Source organism: Dipodomys ordii, unplaced genomic scaffold (genome assembly GCF_000151885.1).
Source record: "Dipodomys ordii isolate 6190 unplaced genomic scaffold, Dord_2.0 Scaffold162, whole genome shotgun sequence".
Lineage (NCBI taxonomy): Eukaryota > Metazoa > Chordata > Mammalia > Rodentia > Heteromyidae > Dipodomys > Dipodomys ordii.
The window spans coordinates 1-9855 of NW_012267378.1; positions in this window are offsets into that span (position 1 = coordinate 1).

Here is a 9855-nt window from a genome sequence, read left to right on the forward strand (position 1 = left end):
CTTGAGCCACAGCGCCACTTCCGGTTTTCTGGTGGTTAATTGGAGATAAGAGTCTCACAGACTTTCCTGTCCAGGCTGGCTCTGAACTGTGATTCTCAAATCTCAGCCTCTTGTATAGCTAAGATTACAGGCCTGAACCACCAGCACTTGGCTTCTGAACTTTTTCTTTTTCTATTAGTATATGTTAAATCCACTCAAAGTCAATATTATTAGAACAAATGATGCCCCTATCACTCAAGATTTCAAAGGATTTAGGTTCTTAGGAATAGAGATCAAGTCCAAATATTATAACAAATATGTTCTGAACATCCTTATATCTCAGGACATTTATAAGGGCTTTAAGAGTTGTATGTTGGGAACCATGGATAATACACATGTATTATTATGTCAGGAATAAGAAAGGGTCAGGGCTCAAGGCCAGAGGCTGACCTGTGTGACCATCATCATTCCATAAAGGAAAAGCATCTACCACTCACATGTTTTTAAAACATAGGATGTCTGTCCTAATGACAAACAAACAAAAAATATACATGAGGTACCATTTCCTTATCCAATATATTAGCAAGGTTGTCATAGAAATACTTGATTTTATTGAGATTTCTTGAACTAAAACTTTTAGGTTTGCAATAAAACTGAAAGCATAGTTGATTGATAAAACATAAAAATTGGCCAGGTGATGGTGGCTCTCAGCTTGTAATCCTACCACTCAGGAGGCTGAGATATGACTGGTGTTCAAAGCCATCTCAGCAGGAAAATTTGTGAGATTCTTAACTGTAATTAATCACCAAAATGTTGCAAATAGAGATGTGGCTTAAGTAGTAGAGTGCTAGCCTTGAGCCCAAAAGCTCAGGGACAGGACCAGGCCCTAAATTCAAGCCCTGGGACCAGCGCACACACACACACACACACACACACACTTGAAACTTGTTGACCCTATAATCCCATTACTAGGAATTTAGCTTGACTACATTATTCACAAGAAAGAATTTACTATAATCATTAGGATATTACAACCACTTTATTTTTAACTGGAGAAATGAGACACAGCTATCCATAAGGAATGATGAGTAAAATTGTGATAAAACAATAGACAAAGTAGTGATATGACCTAAGCTATATACGTTAGCAAGCAGACAGTGAGAGACAGAAAAGTAAGATGTGAAATTGTATGCATACTGTGATAGAAAAACATAAGATGTAAATATGAATAAGTTCTGAAAAAGGAACTATAACATACAACATACACTTTGTATCAACACAAAATATGCAGCCTTTTTCAACATTTCATAACTTTCATATAGTTTATTTGACTAACCATAATAACTAAATTAAACAATAAAATAACAAAGCCCAAAAAGCTTATAAATATTTTCACCTCTCACAAGGTTTTTCTTCTTTTGATTCGGTATATATTCTTGGTTGTTCTTAACTATACTGTAAAGGATAAAAGGGATATTATTCTCAATACATACAACTGTTAGTAGGTCCATTCAGAATTAAGTACAATAGTGATCTCTCAATTCATTTTGAAAAAAGACTCTAATGATGAAACAATAAGATCAAATAAAGTAAGACTGAAAATGGTTACATTTTTTCAAATTTGGGAATATGTCTAGTCATTTCAGTTTCAACATTTCCAGTGACAGGAAAGTCACTAGTTTACAAAGCAGATACAATTTGTCAATTGTTGTTTATTCATTCTGTACAGCAAGCTGATTCTCTCTTTAGAGCCATTAGTCTCTGACAGCAGCAAGACTAAAAGTGGGTGGGTAGGCCAGAGAGATCAACACGTAGAAAGGACAAGTTTAGAGAACCAGTTTGAAACAAATTCAGAAAGCAAATCAACCTGGATTAATGACTAACACATCCAAGGATGATAGGATTTCATCTCTTAAAAGAATAGGATGGAAACATACACAGGTATATATATATATATATATATATATATATATATATATATATATATATATATATACAGTCAAACTGACTTAAGTATACACAGAGGGAGAGTTCTGAAATTCCTTTGAGCAATAAATAGACAGTTTACCACAATGAATACTAAGAAGTTGAAACATGTTTTTTCTAAAGAAAGTAGATTTAAGGAATGGAGAATGAATGGATGGAGAAGGAATGATGGGTGAATTCAGTCAATATTCAATGTACTTAAGTGTAAATGGTACTAGGAAATTAGAGGAGATGGATGGGGTTGGGAGAGATGGGGAGAGAGAATGAGGGAAGGGATGACATTGATCAAGATACATTGTATCCATAAATTGATGTCTTGAATTGAAACCCCCTTTGTGCAACTATTTAAAGATAATTAAAAAATAAATTTTTTTAAAGAAGAAGAATAGGAAAGAATTGTGCCCATCCTTAATCTGGTATGCCTGTTTTCATTTTGTGTTTGTTTTAAAATCTGAGCACATTAAAGAGCCTGGATGTCTACATCTCAGCATTTTTTTAATGAAGAAAAGAGGTTTATTCTGGCTCATACTTCTGGAGGTTCAAGGTCTCATGATGGCCTTCTTGCCACTAGTCAGTATTTTTAAATGCTGGCTTCTCTTCTAATGGGAGACAGCTTTGTTTTAAGGACTGTCTTTACTTTTCAAAGCAATCACCTTGCTTATGAACTCTGTCCATGGAATCGTCTAGACTTTGTATCTTAATTTTTAAAAATGAACTTTCCTGGCCTCTAAACAGTGCCCCTCAAACATTAATGTATGCACAAATAGTTGCATGATCTTGTTTTTGATGCAACTTTTTTTCTGTCGATCTCAATGGATCTTGAGATTATACATCTCTATCCAGCTTTTCCATCATGTAGTATTGCCAGTTTTCATAGTGTAAAAATCTAGAGGGTTCTGAAACCAACACAGCTTATATAACTTTACCACTTAAAAGCTTACCAATCAGTTCTTATTTGGGGAAGATAATGAAAGTTCAGAGTGATTTTACTTCTTGGGCTTTTTCAAGTGATGTAATTGGAAAAAGAATAGTCAAACCACTAATTTATCAAAGAAATATGTAGATATAATTACCTATCACAGATATATCACGTTACTGTGTATCATTTTATAAACTGTAAAATACTGACTTCAAAAACCTTAAAGGGTTGCAAAACAGTTGTGTGAAGAAAATATAATTATTGTTCATTCTGGAAGAAATGAAAAAGCATCAGTCCAAAAGAGCAAACAGGTGTCTCAAGATCACCTGGCTGATGAGCACACGCGTCCTCACTCACCTGCACCATCATTAGCCCTTCAGCTGTACAGAACTCCAGGATAAAATGTCGGCTGAGGGCAAGCTTCACTCTTCCCCTGGTCACGTGAGTTGATAGCCTACCCACCAAACACAACAAAAATCCAGAAGAAGGAAGCTAAAGTCAGGCTGTGTGTATTTTAAGCAAAATAAAGCTGTCCATTTGGACATGAGGAAGATCATTCTTGATCCATATCCTGTCACTGGAACATAGAGAAGAAATGTTGTCACAGCATTCAGGTCGCAACACAGTTAAAAGACATCAGCAACTTCAAGTCTCCTCTCACTTCCTCAGTTTCCCCAGTAGCAAGCAAGCCTAGCTGTAGTGATGGCATTGCCACAGTGAGGACATAGTAAGAGCTTTGCTTTGCGGAACACCCAAGTCAGGTCTGGGAGGAAATCTGTAAGTACTATAATTAACTTCACTTTTAATTCCTGGGTGTCGTTCCTCCTCCACTATGCTGCCAGGATTCTCGTTTGATCCGTCTGTTAGGACAGCATTCACAAGGCTTCGTCCATACTCTCTGTGGCAATTGTTATGGGGTCTTAAGGTGATATATTCAAGTTCTTGTGAGAACCAAGAAGCCAAACTAAGCTACAGTTTGACTGTTCTAAAATGGCGACTGCTATCGAGAAGCCAGTCTGAGTTTGTCAGCCTGAAGGAAAGGTGTAGTGGTTGGATTTTAGATATTTTGGGGAGAATTTCAAGTTATTTCAGTGTTTTTGTTTATTTTCTTTGTACTTGTTTATGTGTTTTAAAAAATTTTAGCAAGCATTTATTTTAGTATGAAAGTTTAAAGTAGGGAGAAATGAAAAAGAAACATTTCTTGATCCCCATGAAGTAAATGGGAATTTAAGACTCCTGCTTATATTTTATAATCACTTCCTTGGCTATCAATATTTCCTTTCCTTACATGTGTTCGCATGTAGTTCCATGTGTATTAATTCTGTATTATAGAGAGCACTATGATGCTCGAAAATTTATCCTTTCAACCTACCTATTTGAATTAAGGTCTTGTTTTAGAATCAAATTGTTATTGGGCAGTCACATTTCATATTATTCACTATGATTGTGTGTTCACATGTCAATAGTGGACCAAATGGAACACATGGAATACAAACAGAATTTATTCTAAAGTCAGGTATAAGGAATTTAAAAAAATGGCTACTTGTGTGACTTACAGGGAAAGAAGGCAAGGGTCATGTTGACTGACCACAGGCTAGAAGGTATCCAATTCTGCTTTCACATTTACAGAGGTGGAGGAATGGCTTACAAACTGTTCTGTGGTTTTACAAGGGTACAAGGCATGCTGTTAGTCCTTACCATATTCACAGTCTATGCAAAGAGAAGCAAAAAAACATAAAAAGCAAGTGGATTGTCATATCCAAGCAAATATCCAAGACCAATGCTTTTTAAAAAGTATACTTCCTTCCTATCGGGCCTCTACATTGAGAATTACTACCTCAAACACTTAAAATTTTGTTTGTTGGCAAATGTAAAAAAAGATCTTGCCAGGTGCTGGTGGCTCACACCTGTAATCCTAGCTATTTAGCAGGCTGAGATCTGATGATCGCCATTTGAAAATTTGGCATCAAAGTCAGTGAGACTCTTATCTTCAATAAACCACTCAGAAAAAGCCAGAGGTGATGCCTTCAGTATAAAGAAGCTCAGGGACAATGCCCAGGCCCTGAGTTCGAACCCCAGAACCACCCTCGACCCAAAAGAAGAAGAAGATGAAGGTTTTATTTTCTTTCTTAAAGTTCTTACCTATGTCTCAATATAGTCTCCTGTAACCTAAGAGTTACACATTGATTTTCTTACTCTGTAAAACTGTGACCAGGTGGCAGTGGCTCACAGCTATAAACTACCTCGGAGGCTGAGATCTGAGGATTGTAGTTCAAAGCCAAACCCGGCAGAAAAATCTGTGAGATTCTTACCTTTGATTAACCTCCAAAAAGCCTGGAATGGAGTTGCAGCTCAAGTGGCATGGCACTAGCCTTGAGCAAAAAAGTGCAGGGATCTTGCCCCAGGACAAGAAAGAAAGAGAGAGAGAGAGAGAGAGAAAGAAAGAGGAAGGAAGGAAGGAAGGAAGCAAGGAAGGAAGGAAGGAAGGAAGGAAGGAAGGAGTTGTAATATCCGAATTCTTAAAGCTTGCAATTGAATACATCCTAGATCACTGATGGCTTTTCACCCAGACATTTACCACTAAGAGTAGTGAGATTCCATTTTTACCTTCATATTATCCTTTCTTTCCAGATGTGAAGGCAATACATTTCTTTCTTTGCCTGCATCTGCTCCCCTCATGCCCTCTTTTCTTTTGCTCACAGCGTGGAAACCACAGTTACAGCTTAGCCTGTTTTGCTTATGGAACTGTGCCAAGAGCAGTTTTGAAGGTGTTTTATGAAATGAAGACATCTGGCAGCTGGCATACTTACAATTCATTTGCCAAAGACAAGTTGCATGTGGCTGGAATTTTCAGCTGAAGGTCACACGCCAGGTAAGAAGGCAGTCAGCAGACCTGTGGCACAGGAAGCCATACACTGAAAAATGGTCAGTGCTGGGGTTGGGGTGGGTTAAATCAAGAAGCATACTTGTCTCCTTGTCCACCCCTTTCCTTTAAAGGAAGTAAAAGAAGCAAAATATGCAAGCCCAGTAAATTGACAGCGCATCAAAGGACTGTAACATATACATGGAAATTTTGGCAATTAAGCAAGTGGAAAAGGAATGGGGAAGGGGGAAATATAGATGGAGATCTGAATTTGATATACCATCAGATAAATATGTTCCAACCAGTTGAATGGTCAGTCTCTCAAAAAGAAATAGCCTGCAGGCACTGATGACTCATGTTAGCAATCCTTGCTAATACTCAGTGGGGTGAGATCTGAGCATTGAAGTTTGAAGCCAGCCCAGGCAGGAAAGTCTGTGAGACTTTTATTTCCAATCAACCACCAAAATGGCAGACATGGAGATGTTCCTCAAGTGTTAGAGTACCAGCCTTGAGTGGAAAAGCTAAGGGGCAGCACCCAGAACCTGAGTTCAAGCCCAAGTTCTAACACACACACAAACCACACACACACATACACACACACACACACACAAATGGCCTGAAGGATTAGGAATTCACAGTTCTCCCCATAGTAAATTACTAACAGCATATTAGTGAATTTTTCTATTAGTGAAGATTTACTTGGTATTTGATAATATTGTGTTTTCTGTTTTTAAAGTCTTTCCTTCTAACTGGGAATCACTAAATACTAGTGCAATGAAATGATACTTTGCAAATCAATTGGTCTTTGTGACTTCACACTTGTTTTAAATAAAACTGTGATCATTTCATTTGTTGGGGGGCTTGTTTCATTTTGTTTGCTGCAAAAAGAATTTGCCATGTAAATGTGGGAGTTTTGTAATTGATGACCATAATTGGCCTAATAGAACAAAAGATGAAAATAATCTTACCACACTGACCATCTCTCTCTAACAAATTTGAACATTATCAAAGTAATGTGGGCCATATTTGATATATAAACAATGAGATTTGTTTATTAAGCAATAGACATACTAACATTAGATCTTGATATTTCTCCACTCAACAATTCTAACATTCTTATACTTTTATACTTCTAAATCAGGTCTGTCATTGCTAGTGAGTGTACCTATCTTCTGAGCAAACATTATGTAAGAATGCTTTGATCAATGGAAAAAGAAGAACTGAGTGTGGCAGGTGTTGGTAGCTCCTGACTGTAAACCTAGCTACTCAAGAGGCTTGAGATATGAGTTTTGTGGTTCAAAGCCAGGCCAGGTTGACATATCTAAGAGTCCAGCAAAAAGTAAGAGGTGGATAAAGAAGATTTTTTTTTTGCCAGTCCTGGGGCTTGAACTCAGGGATTGGGCACTGTCCTTGAACTTCTTTTGTTCAAGGCTAGCAGTCTACCGCTTGAGCCACAGTGCCACTTCCTAGAAGTGGAAATGTGACTTAAATAGTAGAGCAAGAGCTTGAGGCCCTGAGTTTCAGCCTTAGTACAGGCACAGGCAGAGGCAAAGACACAGGCACACACACACACAAACACACACACACACACACCGATTGTGAGAGACAGTTGATCCTCATCTTATCTCAGATGACAATAAAATGACTTGCCAGACAGATTGCAAATCTGAGTGCAGCCTAAGTGGAGGGTCCAGCCTCCAAATACCTACCTTTGGAATGTACATTATTGACCTGCACTGTTTCCCTGTCAAAACTGATTTAAAAGGATGGATTACTGTTAATTGTTTTTCAATTTGAATTTTTACTTCCTTTTAAAAAGTCACATGACAAGACCGCAGTGTCATTCTCCCTGCTGACAAGAGGCTGAAGGCCCTGGCCCCTCCCACATTGCCAAGGGATGGGGTGCTTTGGGGTGCTGCCATGTATACTCTCTCTCAATGCTGGATTCAGATTGCCTCTGCATTTCATCCTCACATTTGTTCTGGGAAATGATGAAAGAAAAAACAAAAAAACCTCTGTCAAAAGTGGTAAAACTAAACCAGAGAGGGCAGGTTTTTCTGTCAGGTCCCCTGGTCTCAGTGCTGCAACTTCTCAACCCCTCTGTTCTCCGGGGTCTGTTTCTCTTGTGGAACAGGTCCTCTGACCATTGCAGGGGCTCTCAGTGCAGACTCTGGGGCCTGTTTTGCCTCTGGTCCAGCCAGGGATCATTAACTTGTGGCCATATCAGAACGGAGGCAGTCACAAATGGAGTCTTCTTAAAGATGCCCAACTAGACGTCCTGATTTTCAGATGTTGAAGTAGGGGTGGGATACATTTTTGAGAATATTATATAGAAGTATTTTATTTCTTAAAATTTCCTTTATTTGTTCATAGATTCACCCATAACTGCTTCTACTTCCTTCAGTGAAACTAAGGAAGAACAAAATCTGACTATTTTTGTTTGATTTTTAAAGAAAATAGAGTCATAAATACATATGAGGAAGATGGTACTTGCTAATACTGAAGATACCTACCTGACCATTTCAGTGGTCAGAGTTATATCTGATTTTTTATAAATCAGTAAGACTAACTCCTCTCCGCATAGAGCCATCTATTTAATGTAATTGCTCCCCAAGAATTTTTCTTTTCAGTTGTTGGTCTTGAACTCAGGGCCTGTTCCTGAACTTTTTTGCTCAAGGGTAGCATTTTCCACTTTGAACCACAGTGCCACTTCCAGTTCTCTGGTGGTTAACTGGAGATAAGAGTCTCATGGACATTCCTGCCTAGGCTAGCTTCCAACCATGAGCTTCAGATCTCAGCCTCCTGAGTAGCTATAATTACAGGTATGAGCCACCACTACCTGGCTCTAGGAATTTTTTAGTTCTCAAATTTGTACATTATATGAAGTATCCAAAATCTGTATTGCATGTAAGTTAAACTGAAGACCATAGAGATGAATTACAAATGTTTAGAAATAAGTTATAGAACCAGTATGATAAATAAAGTTAAATACAAAAACCAAAGCAATGGGTTGTAGGAAGGATTTGGGTGATCTGTCAGTTCTTCATTTCTCCATATAAATTTATTTATATGGTTGGTTGGTTTTTAACTAGTCAAGTCCCTATTCCTGCTGTGTAGTTCATTCGTAATATAAAGCTGTCCACTCAGACCTTCTAGGATATTATGCCAAACACTGACAAGGACTATTCTATTGTAGAGTATGTGCACTTAAAAATAACTTCTACAATAATGCTAGCTCCCATTCCCCTTTTGAATAATCTTGTGTATAAAATTAACATATGTATAAAAATTATACATAATATATATTATGTTCCTTTTTGTTTATACTCATTAAATGAAGCAAATATACAAAAAATAGTATCAAGAAAGGTTGAGAGGATAGGAAATGTAGATTATTGGAAAGAGATACATTTCAGGAACAATTCCTGGAGTCTGTGTATGTGTATTGTGTGTGTGTGTGTGTGTGTGTGTGTTGGCAATGGAGTGTGTCAAGAACTTATTTTGTCCTTTTCAATATTCAGCTTAAAATTTAAAGTCAAAGTACTTCAGAAGTTAAATACAATTAAATTTAACAAATGTGAGAAAGTTTGTACACAATCATTTCAAAAGCTAGGCTGTAAACCTGGGAAACAGAGCTAGTTGTTACAAAACCAAATGCTATTGATCATATACTATGTATAAAGTGCTCCAAAGCAATTCTAAAAGTAAACCACAATTTCTCAGAAACTCATTTTCTTGTTTTATTAAGATAAATTCTATGCATTGTATATTTATAAAAATGAGTTTCATATTTTCGGCAAGTATAATCAACACTCAACATTTAAAGAATGGTAGTTGATAAATTATATAATTATGAGTTTTTTCTTAATGTCTGTAGGTTACACAACAAAATGAGAATTGCCTCTGTTTTATTATTCAGAAAGTATAATGGTTTATTAAGAATGTACATGGAGCTTATAACTGTACTCTTGGCTACTCAGGAGACTAAGGTCTGAGGATCATGATTCAAAGCAGACAAATCCAAAAGATTCATATGTCCAGTTAACTAGAGAAAATCTAGAAGTAGAGCTATGGCTCAAATGGTAGAGCACCTGCCTTGAATGCAAAA